This window comes from Moschus berezovskii, chromosome 3, assembly GCF_049115385.1.
Source record: "Moschus berezovskii isolate FMDL1 chromosome 3, NW_MosBer_1.0, whole genome shotgun sequence".
NCBI classification, from domain to species: domain Eukaryota; kingdom Metazoa; phylum Chordata; class Mammalia; order Artiodactyla; family Moschidae; genus Moschus; species Moschus berezovskii.
This window is the reverse complement of record NC_142462.1, coordinates 5,656,161-5,681,503: the sequence shown is the minus strand read 5'-3', so window position 1 is coordinate 5,681,503 and position 25,343 is coordinate 5,656,161. Positions and strand designations below refer to the sequence as shown.

Below are 25,343 nucleotides of genomic sequence, written 5' to 3'. Positions count from 1 at the left end.
TTTAAGCCACCCAGTCTATGGTATTTTTGTTACAGCCTCCTGAGCTGACTAAAAGAAAGGAATTTGCAGGGAAGTCTAAGAAACTCCCAGAAAGCAAATCAAAACAACAGCAGAGACTAAAATTATCAGAGCTGGAAAATCAGGGAGCAATCTAGACAGTAGAGAGGACATTACTAAACAAATAATTTGGTATTTACTGAACTTTCAGATCTGTAGGAAAATGGCAACTGCCCGATAGTAAATCTTCCCACACATGAGTAATTAAAAGCACACAGGAGATACACCTTCAGCATCACCAGAAAAGCGAGATTACGAAACCTGTAAACCAAATTCCAAATTCCATGCAGCTTCCACCAGCACCAAGCTTTTGAGTGTGAAGAGCAGGGAAGGGGTGATGAGAGAATCTGGACCAGCAGAGAGGACCATGGGGGAAAAGCAGAAAAATTACCAAAGAAAAGAAAAGCAGAACAAATCACCAAAAATGCTGACGAACTTAGGACCTGGAAAATTACAGAGAAGGACTTGAAAATATCTAGGACCAGAATGGTATCTGTAACATAGTAGTGCTTCATGGAAAAGGGAGGAAAGAAAGCAGAGACAGGAAGGGGAATTAGGTCTTCTGGTGGAATAATGGTGTGTTAATAATCACATGTACTAAAAATGCAGAAAGAATTCAGCTAAAATGGAAAGAGGGGAAAGCAGGATCAGCTCATTAATTGTTATATAGGTAATAAGTAGGAAACAAGGATACCTCTAAAAACTCCAGATGGTATAGTAAAATGTTGAAAAAGAAAAAGGGTAAATTAGGAACACAATAAAGAAACTTCTAGACAATACATGCTTCTTTACTAACTACCACATGAAAACATTTAAGAACAAGAAAGACATACCAAAGAACTATCTCAGTAGAACACAGTTCCTTTAGGATTCATTGGATTGATCTCATTGCTGTCCAAGAGACTCTCAAGAGTCTTCCCAAACACCAAATTTTGAAAGTATGTGATAAAATACTTTGCAATAAACAACTTTGCAGATACTTTTTATGAAATTAGACACATTTATAATATATTAACAGGCACATCTGCCTTATGTTTCAAAAGCCTTGAAAGTACTCTAAAATTTTACCAAATATATTTTTAAACATATTTAACAATGGAACTTACTAGACACATGAACAATATCTACATATGGGAAGAAAATCCAAAAAGGAGGGGATTCTCATTATTTTCAAAAGCAAAAATTGTGGAAAAAAGAATATTTAAACAAGCATAAAGTAATGATGCTAAAGCTGAAACTCCAATACTTTGGCCACCTCATGTGAAGAGTTGAATCACTGGAAAAGACTCTGATGCTGGGAAAGATTGGGGGCGGGAGGAGAAGGGGATGACATGAGATGGCTGGATGGCATCACCGACTCAATGGACATGAGTTTGAGTGAACTCCGGGATTTGGTGATGGACAGGGAGGCCTGGCGTGCGCAAAGAGTCGGACACAACTGAGTGACTGAAATGAACTGAAAGTAATGATAGTACATCTATGTAATAAAATTGTTGTTCAGTGTCCCAGTCATTTCTGAATGTTTGTGATCCCATAGACTTCAGCACACCAGCACTCCCTCTGCCTCACTATCGGCCAGAGATTGCCAAAGTTCATGTTCATTATGTCAGTGATGCCATCTAGCCATCTCATCCTCTGTCACCCTCTTCCCTTTCTGCCTTCAATCTTTCCCAGCATCAGGGTCTTTTTCAATGAATCAGCTGTTCACATCAGGTAACCAAAGTATTGGAGCTTCAGCATCAGTCCTTTCAACAAATTCAGGATTGATTTTTTTTAGGATTAACAGGTTTGATCTCCTTGCTGTGCAAGGGACTCTCAAGAGACTACCTCAGCACCACGTTTTGAAAGTATGTGATAAAATACTTTGCAATAAACGGTGAGATTTATAGATAAATTTTATGAAATTAGACAAATTTCCCTGGTGGCTCAGGAGGTAAAGCATCTGCCTGCAATGCAGGAGACCTGGTTTTAATCCCTGGGTCGGGAAGATCCCCTGGAGAAGGAAATGGCAACCCACTCCAGTACTCTTGCCTGGAAAATTCCATGGATGCCTGGTAGGCTACAGTCCATGGGGTCGCAAAGAGTCGGACACGACAGAGCAACTTCACTGGTTCACTGGGGAATGCAGATTCCCAGATGCCCAGCAAGGAACCAGCTGCTGATTAGCTCGAGCAATACCCACCACATAGTATATTAGCAATGAATAAAAATAATGTATAAAACTCAAATATGCAAAGAAAATAAAATTTTGGATTATTCAATAAAATTAGCATATTGTTATTTTTGAACTGTATGGTTATTTTTGCACATTTTCACATATCAATGATTTCTAAATTTCTCCAATAGCACTTTCATAATGAAGAAAGTAAAGGGATAACATAGAAAGATTATAAAAGGAAGTTAAGACATTATTAGACCTTTGAAAGTAGAACTTGCTGTATCTAGAAACCATGAAATGATGAAAATAGATAAATAGGCAAATGGCATAATCTGGTGATTCACATTTTATAAGAATATGATAGAGTAAACAAGCACATGGGAAAATGGCCAATCTCAGATAGGAACAAAAAGAAAAACAGTGTAAAATTAGTAAGATAAAGAATAAGACACCGTCTTGACAAACTGAAATAAAGCAGAAACTTAAAAATCTTTGGAGTAAAAATTGGAATGAGACCTATTGAAAGTATATATATTCATTGTGTATGTATTTGTGTGCATATGCACACGCATATATGTATAAACACACACATTGTTCCTAATCACTGATTGAACAACTCCATCTCTAGATTTCTACACTAAGCACCCAGTTCCAAAACAGATAATGTTTTCTCATATTGCAAACCAAAATGTACTAACAGTTCAGTTCAGTTCAGTCGCTCAGTCGTGTCCGACTCTCCGCGCGACCCCATGAATCACAGCACGCCAGGCCTCCCTGTCCATCACCAACTCCCGGAGTTCACTCAAACTCATGTCCACAGAGTCGGTGATGCCATCCAGCCATCTCATTCTCCGTCGTCCCCTTCTCCTCCCGCCCCCAACCTTTCCCAGCATCAGAACCTTTTCCAGTGAGTCAACTCGTTGCAAAACCAAAAATATATAGCTGGAAAATTGCAGGTTGAATCACCCACACATACACACATAGTCATATATAGATACAGTCACATATGACAGAATACTATTCACCCAGTTACAAATTGTGTGTAAAATTTTTCAATAAAAATACTTATACCTAAAAAGGAAAAAGCGTAATTATATATAATGTTTAACAAAATTTTGCAACCATGTAAATTAAAAAGTAACAGTTAATATTCACAAAATACTGTATGTTGAGCATTGCTCAATGCTTCATACATTTAAGTTTGTTCAATCCTCACAACTCTATGAGTAAGTAAAATATTGCCCCAATCTTATAGATGATGGTACATCTAAAACTTCACAAACTAAACACTTATAAAATTTCATACACTAAAAATTACATATAATAAATTTGAAATATAGCAAATACTAGAGAACATGATGGCAGCTGAGTAAGTGGATGTGGAGTACAAAGGAACTGGGAAAAACAGGACTGTTAGTAGGTCTGGGCCGGCCCTCAGTGGGTGGAAGAACTGAGGCAGGGCTCCAGTCCCCACATCGCAGCAATTATCTGAGTCAGAGGAGAAACATAAAAGGTTGAGAGTGAAACAACTTATCTCTGGCAGCCTAAATGGAATGAGAATCAGTCATTGTCACAACCATCAGTTCAGTTCAGTCGCTCAGTCGTGTCCGACTCTTTGCTACCCCAGGAATCACAGCACTCCAGGCCTCCCTGTCCGTCACCAACTCCCGGAGTTCACTCAAACTCATGTCCATTGAGTCGGTGATGCCATCCAACCATCTCATTCTCTGTCGTCCCCTTCTCCTCCTGCCCCCAATCCCTCCCAGCACCAGTCTTTTGCAATGAGTCAACTCGTCGCATGAGGTGGCCAAAGTATTGCAGTTTCAGCTTTAGCATCAGTCCTTGCAATGAACACCCAGAATTAATCTCCTTTAGAATGGACTGGTTGGATCTCCTTGCAGTATAAGGGACTCTCAAGAGTATTCTCCAACACCACAGTTCAAAAGTATCAATTCTTCAGCGATCAACTTTCTTCACAGTCCAACTCTCACATCCATACATGACCATGGGAAAAACCATAGCCTTGACTAGATGGACCTTTGTTGGCAAACTAATGTCTCTGCTTTTTATTATACTATCTAGGTTGGTCATAACTTTCCTTCCAAGGAGTAAGTTAAGTATCTTTTAATTTCATGGCTGCAATCAGAATCCATCCATACATACCCCAAACAGGGGTCACCGGAAGGCACAGCAGGTGGGACCTGGCATTTAAGGATTGTGGAGCAAACCCAGGGTGAGGGCTGCTTTTGACTGTGGAGAGACAGGTCAAGGGGATCTAAGGGAGGAAATGGTGGTGGGAAATGCCTGTTGGGGGGAAGCTGGGCAGCCATGGAAACAAAGCGATACTGCTGAGTCACACATAGGGGGTGAAACCATCACCATAGCCTCTCTCTCACCAGCCGCCAGCATCAGCAGTTGAACAATAGAGAGGCTGGCACATCAATGCCTGACGCACCCACCCAGGGTGCTCCTTTAAGTGATTGTTGTGCCAAACAACAGAGTATGATCCCACCCAGGGTTCCCCTTTAAGTGCCTGACAAGCTAATCTATAGAGAAGGACCCCAGCCAGGGGGCTCCTCCATGTGCCTGATGTTTCACACAACATAGAAGGACCTCAGGCAAGGGACCCTGCAAAGTTACAGAGAAAGACTGATAGAGGACTTCTGATTGCCAGCTGCAAGAGGCTCAGAAAAATAGACTCTGATAGGGCCATAACGCTTCCTTTCTTTCCTTTCCTCTCAAAATATTTGTTAGTTTTGTTTTCATTGTTTTATTCCCCAATTAGCACTTTGTTTTAGTTTGGTTTTCCAGTTTGTGCTTTAGTTTTGTTCTTAACTGTTAGTTATAATTTTTGGTTTACATTGTTCACCAGGTCAATTTATTGTATTTATTTTTGTTGGACTGTTTTGATTGTGCTTACGTGTATATGTGTATATTCAGTCACACTTATTGTTGTTAAAAACCTCTGCCTCTACTTTGGGCTTTTGCAGTTCTGTGGAGATTTCTTTTTTGTTTCTTTGTTGTTGTTCCTATTTATTTTTCTTTCCTCTTCATTATAATTTTGAGTTTTAATTTTTCAACCTATTATATTTCTTCTACATTTATTCCTTTGTTTGTTTTTCCTACTGTTCTTTTCCCCTTGCAGTTAATCTTTAATGTATATAAGTCTTCTTCATCTACCTCTATGCAACTTTACCAATCTATTCTTGTCTTTCCTTTCCTCTCAACATATTTGTTAGTTTTGTTTTCATTGCTTTCCTCCACACTTAGCACCTTGCTCTATTGTTTTTTTTTTTTTTTTCCAATTTATGCTTTAATTAGTTTGGTTCTAAACTGGCAAATATAATTTTTTATTTCCTTTGTTTGCTGGGTCAATCTACTTTACCTTATTTTTCTTGGACATTTTTGGCTTAGATTATGAGTGTATATACATGTATATGTATATATTCCACTATTTTAAGCATTATTTGCCTGATTTTGTAACTTCTATTTGTCTGTGTTTTCTTTTTGGTTTCTTGTTTTGGGACATTTGTTTTAATCTCACATTATGCCATAACAAACCACTTGTGGAATCTTTGTTCCTGAGCAGAGATCAAGCCCCGAGCCTTTGGAGTGGGAGCACTGATTCCAAGACCCTAGACTACCAGAGAACTAACCCTAGGGAGTATCAAATAGTGAGAACTCACATAAAGGAAGCCACTTGAATACAAGACCTGGCATCACCCAACCATCAGTAGAACCCTGTGCAGGATGCCTCATCTAAACAACAAGCAAAACAAACATATAAAGCCAAACATCAGCAGACAGGATTACCACCTTACTCAGCCTTGCCCATCAGAGGAAAAACAAACAAAAATCTCAGCACAAATGTCACCCTATGCAAAGCTTACATAAACCACTGGACCAACCTTAGGAGGGAGGAAACCAAAAGAAACAACGCATTCAACACTGAAGACTGGAAAAAGATTTCAAACATAATACATTAAAAAGAGTAATGAAAAGGCAGAGAAATACTGCACAAATGAAGGAACAAACTAGAAACAAAAGTCCAAATAAATGAAAAGGAAGTAGGCAAACTACCTGAAAAAGAATTCAGAATAATGATAATATAAAGATCAAAAACTGTGAAAACAAAGTGGAGAAAATGCAAGAATCAATTAACAAGGAATAAACATACAGAGACAAACAACATGATTACTGAAATTAAAAATACTCTAGAAGGAATCAATAGCAGAATATCTGAAGCAGAAGAACGAATCAGTGAACTGGAAGATAACATGGTGGAAATAACTTCTGTAGAGCAGAATAAAGTAAAAAGAATGAATAAAAACAGGATAGTCTCAGAGACCACTGGGACAATATCAAATGCACCAACATTCGAATTATACGTGTCACAGAAGAGGAAGAGAAAAAGAAAGCACATGAGAAAATTTTTGAAGAGATTATAGAGGAAAATTTCCCCAACATGGGAAAGGAAATAGTCAGTCATGTCCAAGAGGCACAAAGAGTCCTATATAGGGTAAACCCACGAAGAAACACACCAAGACACCTACTAATCAAACTAACAAAGATTAAACAAAAAGAAAGACTTCCAAAAGCAGCAAGGGAAAAACAACAAGTAACATACAAGGGAAACCGCATGTGCTTAACAGGTGATCTTTCAACAGCAACTCTGCAGGCCAGAAGGAAATGGCAGGATATATTTAAAGTACTGAAAGGGGAAAAATCTACAACCAAGATTACTGTACCCAGCAAGTATCTCATTCAAAATTAATGGAAAACTAAGAAGCTTTACAGATAAGAAAATTTAAGAGAATTCAGTACCACCAAACCAGCTTTACAACAAAATGTTAAGGGGACTTATATAGTCAAGAGATACAAGAGAAGAAAAAAGATCTACAAAATCAACTCCAAATAATTAAGAAAATGGCAATAGGAGCATATATGTCAATAATTACTTTAAATGTAAATGGATTAAATGCTCCAACCAAAAGACACAGACTGGCTGAATGGATAGAAAAACAAGACCCATATATATGCTGTCTACAAGAAACTCAATTCAGACCTAAAGATACATATAGATTGGAAAGTGAGAGGATGGAAAAATATATTCCATGCAAATGGGAAGCAAAAGAAAGGTAGAGTAGCAATCCTCATATCATATCAGACAAAAAATTACCTTAAAATAAAGAATATTACAAGAGATAAAGAAGGACACTACATAATGATCAAGGGATCAATCCAGCAGGTAGACCTAGCAATTGTAAATATCTATGCACTGAACATAGGAGCACCTCAATACATAAGACAAACAGTATCAGACATAAAAGGAGAAACTGACAGTAACACAATAGTAGTAGGAGACTATAACATCCACTCACAATGGGCAGATCATAAAAACAGAAAAATAATATGGAAACACAAGTCTTAAATGATACACTAGAGAGGTGGATATTATTGATATATTCAGGACATTCCATCCAAATTCAGAATATACCTTCTTCTCAAGTGCACATAGAACATTCCCCAGGATAAATCACATCTTGGGTCAGAAATCAAGCCTCAGTAAATTTAAGAAAATTAAAATATTATCAAGCATCTTCTCCAACCACAAAGCTATGAGACTAGGTATCAATTGCAAGAAAAAAACTGTAAGAAACACAAACACATGGAGACTAAACAGCACATTTTTAAATGCCCAACAGGTTACTGAAGAAATCAAAAGGGAAATCAAAAAATTTCTAGAAACAAATGACAATGAAAACATGACAACTCAAAACCTATGTGATGCAGGAAAACCAGTTCTTAAGATGGAAGTTTATAGCAATACAATCCTACCTCAAGAAACAGGAAAAACATTGAACAGACAGCCTAACCTAAGACAACTGGAAAAGGAAGAACAAAGAAAATCCCAAAATTAGTAGAAGGAAATAAATCATAAAGATCCAAGCAGAAATAAATAAGAAATTAAAGAAGCAATAGTAAAGATTAATAAAACTAAAAATTGTTTCATTGAGAAGATAAACAATTTGACAAACCATTAGCCAGACTCACCAAGAAAAGCAGAGAGAAGAAACAATTCAACAAAATTAGAAATGAAAAAGTAGAGATTACAACAAACAATGCAGAAATGAAAAGGATTATGAGACTATTATGAACAACAGTATAGCAATAAAATGGATAACCGGGAAGAAAGGGACAGATTCTTAGAAAAGTTCAATCTTCCAAGACTGAACCAGAAAGAAATAGAAATTATGAACAAACCAATTACAAGCACTGAAATTGAAGCTGTGATCAAAAATCTCCCCAAAAACAAAAGCCCAGGACCAGATGGCTTCACAGGAGATTTCTATCCAACATTGAGAAAAGAGCTAATGCCTATCCTTCTAAAACTCTTTCAAAAAATTGCAGAGGAAGGAACACTTCCAAACTCATTCTATGAGGCCACAATCACCCCGATACCAAAACCAGATAATGACAACACAGAAAAAGAAAACTACAGGCCAATATCACTGATGAACACAGATGCCAAAAATCCTTAACAAAATCTTAACAAACAGAATTCAGCAACACATCAAAAAGCTCATATACCACGATCAAATTTGGTTTATTCCAGGGATGCAAGGATTCCTCAATAGACCGAAATCAATCAATGTGATTCACCATATTAACAAATGGAAAGATAAAAACCATATGATAACCTCAATAGATGCAGAAAAATCCTTTGGCAAAATTCAGCACCCATTTATTATTAAAAACCTTTAAAAAATGGATATAGAAGGAATCTACTTCAACACGGTAGAGGCCATATATGATAAGCCTACAGCAAACATTATTGTCAATGGTGGAAAACAGAAAGCATTCCTCCTAAGTTCAGGAACAAGACAATGGGGTCCACTCTCACCACTATTATTCAGCATAGTTCTGGAAGTACTAGTTACAACAATCAGAGAAGAAACAGAAATAAAATGAATCCAGATCGGAAAAGAAGAAGTAAAGCTCTCACTGTCTGCAGATGACATGATACTGTACATAGGAAACCCTATAGATAGTATCAGAAAATTACAGAACTAATCGTGAATTTAGCAAAGCTGCAGGATACAAAATTGATACATAGAAATTACTTGCATTTCTATATACTAACAATGAAAAATCAGAAAGAGAAATTAAGGAATCAATCCCATTCACCATTACAACAAAAATAATTAAATATGTAGGAATAACCTTACCTGTGGAGACAAAAGAACTGTACATTGAAAATTATAAGACACTAATGAAAGAAATCAAGGGGAAGACAGAGAATGAGATGGCTGGATGGCATCACTGACTCGATGGACATGAGTTTGAGTGAACTCCGGGAATTGGTGATGGACAGGGAGGCCTGGTGTGCTGTGATTCATGGGGTTGCAAATAGTCGGTCACGACTGAGCGACTGAACTGAACTGAACTGAATGAAACAAATCAAAGATGACATAAACAGATGAGGAGATATTCCATGTTCCTGGGTAGGAAGAATGTGAAAATGACTATACTACCAAATGTAATCTATAGATTCAATGCAATCCCTATTAAATTCCCAATGACATTTTTCACAGAACTAGGACAAAAAATTTCACAACTCATATGGAAACACAACAGACCCCGAATAGCCAAAGCAGTCTTGAGAAAGAAGAATTGAGCTGATTTCAGATTATACCACAAGTATCTGTGGAATACCACAAGTATGTGTGTTAATTCAGATTAAACCTTCCTGATTTCAGATTATACCACAAGTATGTAGTATAATACAAGTATATACTATACATCAAGCCAGTATGGTATTGGCACAAAAACAGAAATATAGACGAATGGAACAAGATATAAAGCCCAGAAATAAACCCATGCACCTATGAGTACCTTATTTTTTACAAAGGAGGCAAGAATATACAATGGGGCAAAGACAGCCTCTTCAGTAAATAGTGCTGGAAAAACTGGACAGCCACATGTAAAAAAAAATTGAAATTAGAACACTTCCTAATATCACACACAAAGTTAAACTCAAAATGGATTAAAGATCTAAATATAAGATCAGAAACTATAAAACTGTTAGAGGAAAACATAGGCAGAACACTTGGTGACATAAAGCAAGATCCTCTATGACCCACCTCCTAGAGTAACAGAAATAAAAAGTAACCAAGTGGGACCTGATTAAACTTAAAATATTTTTCACAGCAAAGGAAACTCTAAGCAAGGTGAAAAGACAACCCTCAGAATGGGAGAAAATAATAGCAAATGAAAATACTGACAAAGGATTAATTTCCAAAATATATAAGCAGCTCATACATCTCAATACCAGAAAAACAAAAACAAACAACCCAATCAAAAAGTGGGAAAATGACCTAAACAAACATTTTTTTCCAAAGAAGACACACTGATGGCTAACAAACACATGAAAAGATGCTCAACATCACTCATTATTAGAGAAATGAAAATCATAACTACAATGAGGACAACCCACTCCAGTGTTTTTGCCTGGAGAATGCCATGGACAGGGGAGCCTGCCAGGCTCTAGGCCTTGGGATAGCAAAGAGTCATACACAGCTTAGTAACTACACAGATATAGAAAACAAACTAGTGGTTACCAAAGGAGAGACAGAAATGTGGTAGGACAAGTTATGTGTATGGGATTAAGAGATTAAAAACTCTTATGTATAAAATAGCATCAAGTTTATTTTGTATCAGGTAAAGAATTATAGCCATTATTGTATAATGACATTTAGAAGAGTATAATCTGTAAAAATACTGAATCGCTGTGTTGTACACCTGAAACTAGTATAATATTGTAAATCTACTAGCAGTTCAGTCGCTCAGTCGTGTTTGTACAGTTCAATTAAAAATAAAAAAAAATAAAATTTAAAATAAATAAAAAAATAAGCAGTTAATTTTCCACAGAGAATTGATAAAGACTGTATTTTCTGGATGGTAGAAATCACCAGAAATTTAATAAAGGAAATTTCCTTGAAAAAAAAATACAGTGAGATATCACCTCACACAGGTCAGAATGGCCATCATCAAAAAGTCTACAATGAATACTTGAGAGGGTGTTGAGGAAAGGGAATGTTCTTGTACTGTTGGTGGGAATATAAATTGATACTGCCGCTATGGAAGACACTATGGAGATTCCCTGAAAAAATAGGAATAAATCCACCATATGACCCAGCAACCCCACTCCGAGGAAACCAAAATTGAAAAAGATACATGTATTCCATTGTTCATTACAGCACTATTTACAATAGCTAGAACATGGAAACAACCTACATGTCCATCAACAGATGAATGGATAAAGAAATTGTGGTACATATACACACTAGAATATTACTTAGCTATGAAAAAGACAAAAATAATTTTGTATCAGTTCTAATGAGGTGGATCCAACCAGTCCATTCTAAAGGAAATCAATCCTGGGTGTTCATTGGAAGGACTGATGCTAAAGCTGAAACTGCAATACTTTGGCCACCTCATGCGACAAGTTGACTCACTGGAAAAGACTCTGATGCTGGGAAGGATTGGGGGCGGGAGAAGAAGGGGACAACAAAGAATGAGATGGCTGGATGGCATCACCGATTCGATGGACATGAGTTTGAGTGAACTCCAGGAGTTGGTGATGGACCGGGAGGCCTGGCGTTCTGTGATTCATGGGGTCACAAAGAGTCGGACACGACTGAGCGACTGAACTGAACTGACTGAAAGAGGTGGATAAACACAGAACCTTTTATACAGAGTGAAGTGAGTCAGAGAGAAATAAATACTGTATTCTAATGCATATATATGAAATCTAGAAAATGGTACTGAAGAATTTATTTACAGGGCAGCAACGGAGAAACAGGCAAAGAGAATAGACTTATGGATATGGGGAGAGGGGAGGAGAGGGTGAGATGTAAGGAAAGAGTAAAATTGAAACTTACATTACCATATGTAAAATAGATACCAATGGGAATTTGCTGTATGGCTCAGGAAACTCAAACAGGGGCTCTGTATCAACCTAGAGGGGTGGGATGGGGAGGGTGATGGGAGGGAGTTTCAAATGGGAGGAGATATATGTATACCTGTGGCTGATTCACTTTGAGGTTTGACAGAAAGCAAAATTCTGTAAAGAAATTATCCTTCAATTAAAAAAAATTAACAAATATTTAAAAAGGATTATGTTTTAGATTTTTTTTCTTATATTTTCTTTTTTGTATGTTTCCCATATACAAAATGTATTTTTTTGGTAACTGGGATAAAAAAAAACAATGACCTTTATTTTTTTAATTAGTTATTCGACAAAAATATGAATCAAATAAATATACTGAAGAAACAATAAGAAAATGTTTGATCTCAGATACTAACAACAAAGGAAACGCATCGGAGAGGATATTAACAATGTAACTGTACATTAAACATATGATTTAATCCATAGTTTCAAGATCAAGTATATATTGAAATGTTATTGAATAAGATAATATTCTGAATAAGATAATATTCTTAATGTTTATCAGTTGTGGAAAAAATTTTAAGATAAACACACAACAAAAATAACTTCCAGGTCAAGCAAAAATAAAACTTTAAAAGTCTAAAAAGAAAATCTACAACTAATAGAATATTTATCGCATTGTATCATGAAAGCAATCTCAGTTTTGAAGCAACAGGAGAAACCACAGAATGATAACTAACATACTTGAACATAAAATATTTACAAGTTACAAAAGGAAGACAAAACAAGCAACAGATTAGGGGGAAATGTGATATTACAGTTTGGAAATAATCATGCTTTAAATCTAATTTTGTATTTTAATTGATCTTTATATGAACATCTCATTATATATGTGGGAAAAGATTAAACTATCTCACACACAAAACTGTATAGAGGTTTACAAATAATAAAACATAAGAGAATATGATCCCAAATAATAACGAAAATATAACCAATTAGAGCAATAGCTGATTATCTTTCACTTAATAGAAAAAATTTAGTGTAAAAATGATATGAACAGCCAAACAATTGTATGTATCTTGAAACTGGATTATCATAGCTCATTTAAACTTTTATAAGCCTTTGAAGAAACTATTTTGGCAGAAAACGATCTCACATCGTTTGATTCCCTATTTCCACATAGGGGACTTTGATTTCATGGATTTATTTTAAATCCAATGAATTTAGTCTTGCATTCTGTTCTCACAGCTATTCTTAAAAATAGGTATTACAACAACCACTTGGAAAAAGAGAATGTTAAGGCTCAGAGTAGTAGAGTCAGTCATCCAATGCACGTATCAGAACTTTATCTCTGCTTCTGGAGATGAAGGTTTTCCATGGATATATACAGTCAGCTTCCCTGGTGGCTCAGACAGTAAAGCATCCGCCTACAATGCGGGAGACAAGGGTTCAATCCCTGGGTGAGGAAGATCCCCTGGAGAAGGAAATGGCAACCCACTCCAGTATTCTTGCCTGGAAAATCCCACGGACGGAGGAGCCTGGTAGGTTACAGTCAACGGGGTCGCAAAGAGTCGGACACGACTGAGCGACTTCACTTCACATACAGTCAGCAGTCCCCAGGCATCATGAGTGAGACAGGCCTCCTCTTGAGGTGCGAGGGGGGCTTTGGGATTCCTCTCGAGTGGAAGCAGGGGAATCGGCCCTCATCTCGATGAGGTAAGGAACATGGGGTTCTTCTCAAGTTGTGATGGGTATCTTGGGAAATCTCTCGAGTTGCCAAAATGGTATCAAGCCTCCTTCTGAGTTACGAGGGGGAACTTGTGATTGCTCTTGAGTCGCTGCAGGGGAATCAGGCCTCATCTCAAGGTGAGGTGGGAAACTTGGGGTTCCTCTCGAGCTGCAATGGGGATCTCAAGGAACTGCTCGGGTTGCCTCAAGGGAGTCAAGCCTCCTTTTGAGTTTCGAGGAGAAACTTGGGATTGCTCTCAGGTCACTTCAAGGGAATCGGGACTCATCTCGTGGTGAGGGGGGAATTTCGTGGTTTTTCTCGAGTTGCAATGGGATCTCAGCGTTCCTCTGGAGTTGCGATGGGGATCTGAGGGAACCGCTTGGTTTGCCTCAGGGAAGTCAGGCCTCAGTTCAAGTAGCGAGGGGTAACTCGGGATTCTTCTCGAGTCACTGCAGGGGAATAGGGTCTCATCTCGAGTTGAGGCAGGAAACTCAGTGTTCCTCTCCAGTTGCAACAGAGATCTCGGGACTCCTCTTGAGTTGCAACGGGGGAGTCAGGCCTCGTCTCGTGTTGAGTCATGGAAATCCGCTTTCCTGTCGAGTTATGAAAGGGATGTCAGGCCTCCTGTTGAGTTAAGGTGAGAAACTCAGGATTTTTCTCGAGGTGCAACAGGAAAGTCAGACCTCCCTTCATGTTGTGAGGGTAAACTCGGGGTTCCATTCGAGTCACTGCAGGGTAATCAGGCCTTATCTCGAGTTGAGGGGGAGCTCGGATTCCTTTCAACTTGCAGTGTGAAACACGGTATTCCTCTCGAGTTGCAATAAGGATCTGGGGATAACTCTCAAGTGGCAACAGGGGAGTCAGGACTCCTGTCGAGTTGAGGTGGGGAAGTCGTGTTTCCTCTCCAGTTGCAGCAGGCAAGTCGGGCCTCCTCTGGAGTTGCAGTAGAAACTTGGGTTTCTTCTCTAGTTGTTGCTGAAAACTCGGCATTTCATCGACAGTTGCCACAGAGGCCTGAGAGCTCCTCTCGAAGTGCAAGGAGAAATCAGCGTTCCTCTGTATTTGCATCGTGGGATGTAGGATTGCACTGGAGTCATGGTGGGGAAGTTGGGGTTCACCTCAAGCTTGGTTGGTACTCAGGGTTCCTGGCAACTTGTGGTGGGGCCTCCTGTCAAGTTCTCTGGGGCGACTCGTCTCTAGCAGGAATGGGCAGGGACGCTTCTATCTTGTTGCAGCGACAGGTGACTACTCACTTGTTTTGGCAAGAGATTACTCTATCATTGTGGTCCAGGTCCACTCTATAGTTGTGGGAGCTTCGAGTCTCTCTAGTGGTGGTGTGCAAGCTCCTCTCTCCTTGTGGTGTGACGTTCGTCTGTCTTAGCAGAAGAGGGTCTCCTTTCTGTGTATGATGTCCAGTGGGCTCCTCTCAAGTTGTGGTGGAGGGCTCCTTTCAAGGGGCATGGCTGTGTCCTCTCCTGTTGGAGTGAGACATGTGGGGGAGGTCCTCCCTGCCTTAGCACTATGGGTTCCTCACTTCTATTCATGGGATTGCGGCTCTCTAGTTGTGAGGGCCTGCACTCGAATCCCTTCAGGGAGCTAACCTCCATTGGAGGCAGGTCTTCTCCCTAGGTGTGTTATTCTGGGGGCACCTCTAGAGTTGTACTTGGGGAATCCACTTCAGTTTTGGCCAGAGAGCCCCTCCGTCATTTGCTGCAGTGGCCCGTTTTCTTGTGCCAGCCTTGGGACCCTGTGAAATTATGGTGGGGAACTCGGGATGCCTCTTGAGTTGCAGCAGATTACTCGGGGTTCCTTTAGAGTTGTGGTGGAGATTCCTCTTGAGCTACAGTGCGGCAGATCCTCTATAGTAGTAAAGTGCAAGCTGGTCCTGTCTAAGTGCAATGTGTGGGAGGCTACTTTCTAAATACGGCTTGGGGTGCACTCTCATTGCAGTGCGTGTCTGCTCTTTATTTTCTGTGGATCGGATCGGCTCTAGTTGTCTTTTGCAGCCACCTCTCTCATTGTGGCAGAGGAACTCCTCTTTAACTGTGATAGTTGGAATCCTCTATATGTGGTAGAGTGCTCTTCTCAAATTGGGAGGTGGGTGACTCCTCTATGGTTGTAATGAGAAGGGGCGCTTTTTCTAGTTGTGAAGTGCAAGAAGCTACTGGCTATTTGTGGCAAGGCTGGTCTCCTGCTTAGTTTCACTATGAGGTTTCCTCTCTGGTTGTGGTAGAGGGCTCTTCTCCATTTGGGGAGGGGTAGGCTCCTCTTGGAAATCCTCTGCAGTTGCATCAGGGTGTTGGGGCTCATGTCGAGTTAGGATGGGGAACTCGGGGTTCCTCTCGAGTTGTGGAAGGAAACTTGGGGTTTCTCTCAAGTTGTGATGGGAAACTCGGGGATCCTCTCGAGTTGCAACAGGCAAGACAGACCTCTTGAGGTGCGAGGGGGAAGTCGGGACTCCTCTCAAGTGGGAGCAGGGGAATCGTCCCTCATCTCGAGATGAGGTGGGAAATTCTGGGTTCCTCTTGAGTTCCGACGGGAATCTCGGGGAAACTCTGGAGTTGCCAAAAGGGACTTAAGCCTCCTCTCAAGTTATGAAGAGGAAATTGCGATTGATCTCAAATCGCTGCAGGGTAATCAGGCCTCATCTCGCTTTGAGTGGGGAATCTCCTGGTTTACCTCGATTTGCGGATGGAAACGCAGGATTCCTCTCAAGTTGCGACCGGTACTTCAGGGAATCTCTCCTGTTGCCCAAGGGAAGTCAGGCCTCCTTCTGACTTGCCATGGGCACCTCGGGATTCCTCTCAAGTCGCTGCAGGGGAATAGACCTCATCTTGAGTTGAGGCAGGAAACTCGGGGTTCCTCTCGAGTTGCAATAAGCGAGACAGTCCTCCTCTTCAGGTATGAGGGGAAGGTCGGGATTCATTTCGAGTCGAAGGAGGGGAATCGGACCCCATCTCGAAATGAGGTGGGAACATGCGGCTCTTCTCTTGTTGTGGCAGTTAACTCAGGGAGCCTATGGAGTTGCATAAAGGGAGTCAAGCATCCTTTCAAATTGAGAGGGGGAATGTGGAATTGCTCTCGAGTCACTCTGGGGGAATTGGGTCTCATCTCGCGTTGAACAGGCAATCTCATCTGCTTCAGGGAAGTCAGGCCTCGTTTCAGTTTGCGATGGGCACCTCAGTATTCCTCTCGAGTCGCTGTAGGGGATAGGGCCTCATCTCAAGTTGAGGCAGGAAACTTGGGCTTTTTCGAGAGGTGTAGCAGGGCAGTTAGACCTCCCTTCTTGTTGTGAAGGGAACTCAGGATTCCATTCGAGTGGCTGCAGGGGAATCAGACATAATCTCAAATCCAGTGGGAGCTCGGTATCCTTTGAACTTGAAGCAGGAACCTCAGAGTTCCTCTCGAGTTGCAATAGGTGAGACAGGACTCCTCTTGAGGCGCGAGGGGAAAGTCGGGATCCCTCTCGAGTCAGCCCACATCTTGAGATGTGGTGGGGAACATGGGCTCTTCTCAAGTTGTGATGGGAACTTGGGGTTCCTCTTGAGTTGCGACGGGTATCTCGGGAAACTCTGGAGTTGCATAAAGGGGGTCAAGCCTCCTTTTGTGTTTCGACAGGGAACACGGGATTGCTCTCGAGTAGCTACAGGGGAATTGGGGCTCATCTCGCATTAAGGGGGGAATCTCATGGTTTATCTCGAGTTGTAGCAGGAAGCTTGGGGTGCCTCTAGAGTTGCGAGGGAGACCCCAGGGAACCTTTTGTGTTGCCTCAGGGGAGTCAGGCTTCCTTTCGACTTGCGAGGGGAACCTTGGGATTCCTCTCAAGTCTCTGCAGAGGAATAGGGCCTCATCTCAAGTTGAGGCGTGAAACTTGGGGTTCCTCTCCTTTGCGACAGGGAACTTGGGGTTCCTATTGAGTTTCAACAGCGGAGTCAGGCCTCATCTCCTGTTTAGTCATGCAACTCTGCTTTCCTCTAGAGTGTAAAAGGGGTGTCAGTCCTCCTGTTGAGTTGAGGTGGGGATCTCACCTATTTCTAGAGGTGCAACAGGGGAGTCAGACCTCCCTTCGTGTTGTGAGGGGAAACTCCGGGTTCCATTCGAGTCACTGCAGGGGAGTCAGGCCTTATCTCTAGTTGAGTGGGAACTCAGTGTCCTTTCAACTTGCCGCAGGAACCTCTGGGTTCCTCTCGAGTTGCAATAGGTGGGACAGGACTCCTCGTGAGGTATGAGGGGAAGTCGGGATTCCTCTCGAGTCACAGCAGGGGAATTGGCCTTCATCTTGAGATGAGGTGGGGAACACGGGACTCTTCTTGAGTTGCAGCAGAAAACATGGGGTTCCTCTCTAGTTTCGATGGGTATTTCAGGGAACATCTAGAGTTGCATAAATGAAATCAAGTCTCCCTCCGAGTGGCAAAAAGCACCTAGGGAATCCTCGCGAGTCACTGCAGGGGAATAGGCCCTCACCTCACATTGAGGGGGTAATCTCATGCTTTTTCTCGAGTTGAGGTGGGAAGCTCGGGGTTCCTCTCAAGTTGTGACTGGGACCTCAGGGATCCTCTTATGTTACCACATTGGAGTAAGGCCTACTTTCGAGTTGCAAGGGGCACCTCAGGATTCCTCTTGAGTCACTGAAGGGGAATAGGGTTTCATCTCTGAGGTTGAGGTGTGAGGTGTGAAACTCAGGATTCCTTTCCAGTTGCAACAAGGATCTTGGGGCTCCTATCGAGTTGCAACAGGGGAGTCAGGCCTCGTCTGATGTTGAGGCATGGAACTCCACTTTCCTCTCGAAATGTAAAAAGGTTGTCAGGCCTCCTGTCGAGTTGAGGCGAGGAACTCTGCATTTTACTCAAGTTGCAACAGGGGAGTCAGACAACCTTTTCTGTTGTGAGGGGAAACTCGGGCTTCCATTCAAGTCACTGCAGGGGAATCAGGCCTTATCTCGAGTTGAGGGGGAACTTGGTGTCCTTTTGACTTGCGTTGTGAATCTCGGGGTTTTCTCTCGAGATGCAATGGAAATCTGGGGATACCATTCGAGTGGCAACAGGGCAGTCAGGACTCCTGTCGAGTTGAGGTGGGCAAGTCGTGTTTCCTCTAGAGTTGCAGCAGGGGTTCTGGCATCCTCTTGAGTTGCAGCAGAAACTCGGAGTTCTTTTCTAGTTGTTTCTGGAAACTCTGTGTTTCCTCAAAAGTTGCAATGGGGATCTCGGGGTTCCTCTTGAGTTGCGACGGGTATCTCAGGGAACCTCTTAAATTGCCAAAAGGAAGTCAAGCCTCCTTTCAGGTTGCCATGGGGAACTCAGGATTACTTTCGAGTACCTGCAGGGGAATCGGGCCTCATCTCGAGGTGAGGTGGGGAACATGGGGTTCTTCTCGAGTTGTGGCCGGATATTTGGGGTTCCTCTCGATTTGTGCCTGGGAAAACCGCTTCAGTTTTGGCTGGAGAGTGACTCCGTTGTTTGGTCCAATGGCCCCTTTTCTTGTTCCAGCCTAGAGATCCTGTTAAAGTGTAGTGGGGATCTCCGGGTGACTCCTGAGTTGCAGCATATGACTCGGTGTTCCTTTAGAGTTGTGGTGGAGACTCCTCTTGATCATCAGTGGAGCAGATCCTCTCTAGTAGTGGTGTATAAGCTGGTCCCTGTTTAAGTGCAATGTGATGGATGCTACACTCTAGATGTCACATGGGTTCTGAGAGAGTCAATTCCTAGGCAGATTGATGAGAAGTCTAGGGGTCCCCAAGGAGAGAGGGGTATGGAATTCTCAAGGAGGGAGAAAGGACAAACGTTTTTGTCCCTCTACATTCTTTAAGATTATATAACAATAATGTATCTTGCTTGAAGACAGTCCCTGGAAATAACCTTCTGGCTAATCCTGTTATCGTAAGGTGTAAATTATGGAAGTAGGTCTAGTGAGGTCTTTACAACCTCCAGACATTATTTTGATTCACTGTAATAACTAATTAGAGAGTATGTAACTCCATGACTAACACTAGCAATGGGGTACTCTCTGCCACCTTCTGATGCCTATGTCAGAAGATTTCTCTATCTCCTTTATACTGTAGTAAAACTTTATTACACAAAACTCTGAATGATCAAGCCTCATCTCTGGCCCCGCATTGAATTCTTCTCTGGAGGCCAAAAATCTTGGCTTGCTTTTGTGGCTCAGCAACAACCTTTCAGCTCAGCCCTAATTGCAGTAAGTATCTGCTCTTTATTTGCTGTGGGTCGGCCCATCTCCAGTTGTTGTTTGAAGCCACCTCTCTAGTTTTTCCAGGGGAACTCCTCTTTAACTGTGGAAGTTGGGCTCCTCTCTAGATGCGGTAGAGTGCTCTTCTCAAACTAGGAGTTGCGTGACTCCTTATGGTTGTAATGAGAAGGGGCGCGTTTTTCTTTTGGGAAGTGCAGGAAGCTACTGTCTATTTGTGGCATGGTTGACCTCTTGCTTAGTTGTGGTATGAGGTTTCCTCTCTGGTTGCTGTAGAGGGCTTTTCTCCATTTGTGGTGAACCCCATGTCCAAGTGGTGGTGGCTGAACTGGCGCAGGAGGGCCGAGAGGAGCTACTCCACGTTCAAGGTCGGGAGGGGCAGCCGTGAGGAGATACCCCTCGTCCAAGGTAAGGTGCAGCGGCTACACTTTGCTGGAACAGACGTGAAGAGATACACCACAACCAAGGTAAGAGAAACCCAAATAAAATGGTAGGTATCAAGACAGAGCATCAGAGGGCAGACACACTGAAATCATATTCACAGAAAACTACTTGATCTGATCACATGGACCACAGCCTTGTATAACACAATGAAACTAAGCCAGGCTGTGTGGTGCCACCCAAGACGGGCGACTCACGGTGGAGAGGTCTGACAGAATGTGGCACAAAGGAGAAGGGAATGGCAAACCACTTCAGTATTTTTGCCTTGAGAACCCCATGAACAGTATGAAAAGGCAAAGTGAGAGGATCAGTTCAGTTCAGTTCAGTCGCTCAGTCATGTCCAACTCTCTGCGACCCCATGAATCACAGCACGCCAGGCCTCCCTGTCCATCACCGACTCACGGAGTTCACTCAAACTCATGTCCACAGAGTTGGTGATGTCATCCATCCATCTCATTCTCCGTCGTCCCCTTCTCCTCCCGCCCCCAACCTTTCCCAGCATCAGAGTCTTTTCCAGTGAGTCAACTCGACGCATGAGGTGGCCAAAGTATTGCAGTTTCAGCTTTAGCATCAGTCCCTCCAATGAACACCCAGGATTGATCTCCTTTAGAATGGACTGGTTGGATCTCCTTGCAGTCCAAGGGACTCTCAAGACTCTTCTCCAACACCACAGTTCAAAAGCATCAATTCTTCAGCCATCAGCTTTCTTCACAGTCCAACTCTCACATCCATACATGACCACGGGAAAAACCATGGCCTTGACTAGACGGATATTTGTTGGCAAAGTAATGTCTCTGCTTTTTAATACACTATCAAGGTTGTTCATAACTTTCCTTTCAAGGAATAAGCGTCTTTTAATTTCATGGCTGCAATCAGCATCTGCAGTGATTTTGGAGCACAAAAAAATAAAGTCTGACACTGTTTACACTGTTTTTCCATCGATATCCCATGAAGTGATTGGGCCAGATGCCATGATCTTTGTTTTCTGAATGTTGAGCTTCAAGCCAAACTTTTCACTCTCCTCTTTCACTTTCATCAAGAGGCTTTTGAGTGTCTCTTCACTTTCTGCTATAAGGGTAGTTTCATCTGCACATCTGAGGTTGTTGATAGTTCTCCCAGCAATCTTGATTCCAGCTTGTGCTTCTTCAGCCCAGCGTTCCTCATGATGTACTCTGCATGTAAGTTATATAAGCAAGGTGACAATATACAGCCTTGATGTACTCCTTTTCCTATTTGGACCCAGTCTGTTTTTCCATGGCCAGTTCTGACTGTTGCTTCCTGACCTGCATACAGGTCTCTCAAGAGGCAGGTCAGGTGGTCTGGTATTCCCATCTCTTTCAGAATTGTCCACAGTTTATTGTTATAAACACAGTCCAAGGCTTTGGCATAGTCAATGAAGCAGAAATAGATGTTTTTCTGGAATGCTCTTGCTTTCTCCATGATCCAACGGATGCTGGCAATTTGATCTCTGGTTCCTCTGCCTTTTCTAAAACCTGCTTGAACATCTGGGAGTTCACGGTTCACATATTGCTGAAGCCTGGCTTGGAGAATTTTGAGCATGACTTTACTAGCATGTGAGATGAGTGCAATTGTCCGGTAGTTTGAGCATTCTTTGGCATTGCCTATCTTGGGACTCGACTGAAGACTGACTTTTTCCAGTCCTGTGGCCACTGCTGAGGTTTCCAAATTTGCTGGCATATTGAGTGCAGCACTTTCACAGCATATCTTTCAAGATTTGAAATAGCTCCACTCGAATTCCATCACCTCCACTAGCTTTGTTCATAGTGATGCTTTCTAAGGGCCACTTGACTTCACATACCAAGATGTCTGGCTCTAGGACAGTGATCACCTTTTCGTGACGATCTTTTTTTTTACAGTTCTTCTGTGTATTCTTGCCACCTCTTCTTAATATCTTCTGCTTCTGTTAGGTCCATACCATTTCTGTCCTTTTTCGAGCCCATCTTTGCATGAAATGTTCCCTTGGTATCTCTAATTTTCTTGAAAAGATCTCTCGTTTTTCCTATTCTGTTTTTTTCCTCTATTTCCTTGCATTGATCTCTGAGGAAGGCTTTCTTATCTATCCTTGCTATTCTTTGGAACTCTGCATTCAGATGCTTATATCTTTCCTTTTCTCCTTTGCTTTTCGCTTCTCTTCTTTTCACAGCTATTTGGATACTGAGTGATTAATTCCCCACGTCGGTAGGTGCCCAGTATGCTACTGGAGATCAGTGGAGAAATTACTCCAGGAAGAATGAAGGGTTAGAGCCAATGCAAAAACAATACACAGTTGTGTATATGACTGGTGATAGAAGCAAGGTCCAATGCTGTAACGAGCAATATTGCGCAGGTACCTGGAATGTTAGGTCCATGAATCAAGGCAAATTGGAAGTGGTCAAACAGGAGATGGCAAGAGTGAATGCCGACATTCTAGGAATCAGTGAACTAGAATGGACTGGAATGGGTGAATTTAACTCAGATGACCATTATATCTACTAGGGTGGGCAGGAATCCCTTAAAATAAATGGAGGAGCCATCATGGTCATCAAAAGAGTCCGAAATGCAGTACTTGAATGCAATCTCAACAACAACAGAATGATTTCTTTTCATTTTCAAGGCAAACTATTCAATATTACTGTAATCCAAGCCTATGCCCCAACCAGTAATGCTGAAGAAGCCGAAGTTGAACAGTTCTATGAAGACCTCCAAGAATTTTTAGGACTAACACCTAAACAAGATGTCCTTTTCATTTTAGTGTACTGGAATGTAAAAGTAGGAAGTCAAGAAACACCTGGAGTAACAGGCAAATTTGGACGTGGAGCACGGAATGAAGCAGGCCAAAGGCTAATAAGAGTTTTGCCAAGAGAACTCACTGGTCATAGCAAACACTCTCTTTCAAAAACACAAGAGAGACTCTACACATGGACATCACCAAATGGTCAACACCAAAATCAGATTGATTATATTCTCTGTAGCCAAAGATGGAGAAGCTCTATACAGTTAACAAAACAAGACCGGGAGCTGACTGTGGCTAAGATCATGAACTCCTTATTGCCAAGTTCAGACTGAAATTGAAGAAAGTAGGGAAAACCACTAGACCATTCAGATATGACCTAAATTAAATCCCTTATAATTATACAGTGGAAGTGAGAAATAGATTTAAGGGACTAGATCTGATAGAATGCCTGATGAACTATGGACGGAGGTTCGTGACATTGTTCAGGAGACAGGGACCAAGATCATCCCCATGGAAAACAAATGCAAAACAGAAAAATGGCTGTCTGAGGAGGCCTTACAAATAGCTGTGAAAAGAAGAGAAGCGAAAAGCAAAAGAGAAAAGGAAAGATATAAACATCTGAATGCAGAGTTCCAAAGAAGATCAAGGAGAAATAAGAAAGACTTCCTCAGCGATCAATGCAAAGGAATAGAGGAAAACAACAGAATAGGAAAGACCAGAAATCTCTTCAAGAACATTAGAGATTCCAAGGGAACATTTCATGCAAAATGGGCTCGATAAAGGACAGAAATGTTATGGACCTAACAGAAGGAGAGGATATGAAGAAGAGCTGGGAAGAATACACAGAAGAACTATACAAAAAAGATCTTCACAAACAAGATAATCATGATGGCGTGATCACTCAATTAGAGCCAGACATCTTGGAATTTGAACTCAAGTGGGCTTTAGAAAGGATCATTACAAACAAAGCTAGTGGAGGTGATGGAATTCCAGTTGAGCTATTTCAAATCCTGAAAGATGATGCTGTGAAAGTGTTGCACTCAATATGCCAGCAAATTTGGACAACTCAGCAGTGGCCACAGGAGTGGAAAATATCTATCTTCATTCCAATCACTAAGAAAGGCAATGCCAAAGAATGCTCAAACTACCGCATAATTGCACTCATCTCACACACTAGTAAAGTGATGCTCAAAATTCTCCAAGCCAGGCTTCAGCAATACTTGAACCGTGAACTTCCAGATGTTCAAGCAGGTTTTAGAAAAGGTAGAGGCACCAGAGATCAAATTGCCAACATCCGCAGGATCATGGAGAAAGCAAGAGAGTTCCAGTAAAACATCTATTTCTGCTTTATTGACTATGCCAAAGCCTTGGACTGTGTGTATAACAATAAACTGTGGAAAATTCTGAAAGAGCCGGGAAAACCAGACCACCTGACATGCCTCTTGAGAAAACTGTATGCAGGTCAGGAAGCAACAGTCAGAACTGGACATGGAAAAACAGACTGATTCCAAATAGGAAAAGGAGTACGTCAAGGCTGTATATTTTCTCTTTGCTTATTTAACTTATGTGCAGAGTACATCATGAGGAACGCTGGCCTGGAAGAAGCACAAGCTGGAATCAAGATTGCTGGGAGAAATATCAATAACCTCAGATATGCAGATGACACCACCCTTATGGCAGAAAGTGAATATGAACTAAAAAGCCTCTTGATGAAAATGAAAGAGTAGAGTGAAGAAGTTGGCTTAAAGCTCAACATTCAGAAAACTAAGATCATGGCATCTGGTCCCATTTCTTCATTGGAAATAGATGGGGAAAGAGTGGAAACAGTGTCAGACTTTATTTTAGGTGGCTCCAAAATCGCTACAGATGCTGGTTTCAGCCATGAAATTAAAAGACGCTTACTCCTTGGAAGGAAAGTTATGACCAAGCTAGATAGCATATTAAAAAGCAGAGACGTTACTTTTTCAACCAGGCTCTGTCTAGTCAAGGCTATGGGTTTTCAAGTGGTCATGCATGGATGTGAGATTTGGACTGTGAAGAATGATGATCACCAAAGAGTTGATGCTTTTGA

At 41.5% G+C, this 25,343-nt stretch overlaps 1 pseudogene; it reads right to left on the bottom strand.

The window, feature by feature from the left end:
- Positions 1–17,488: 17,488 nt before the first annotated feature.
- LOC129552829 (frizzled-3-like) overlaps positions 17,489–25,343 on the bottom strand; it is a 92,480-nt pseudogene continuing 84,625 nt past the window's right edge.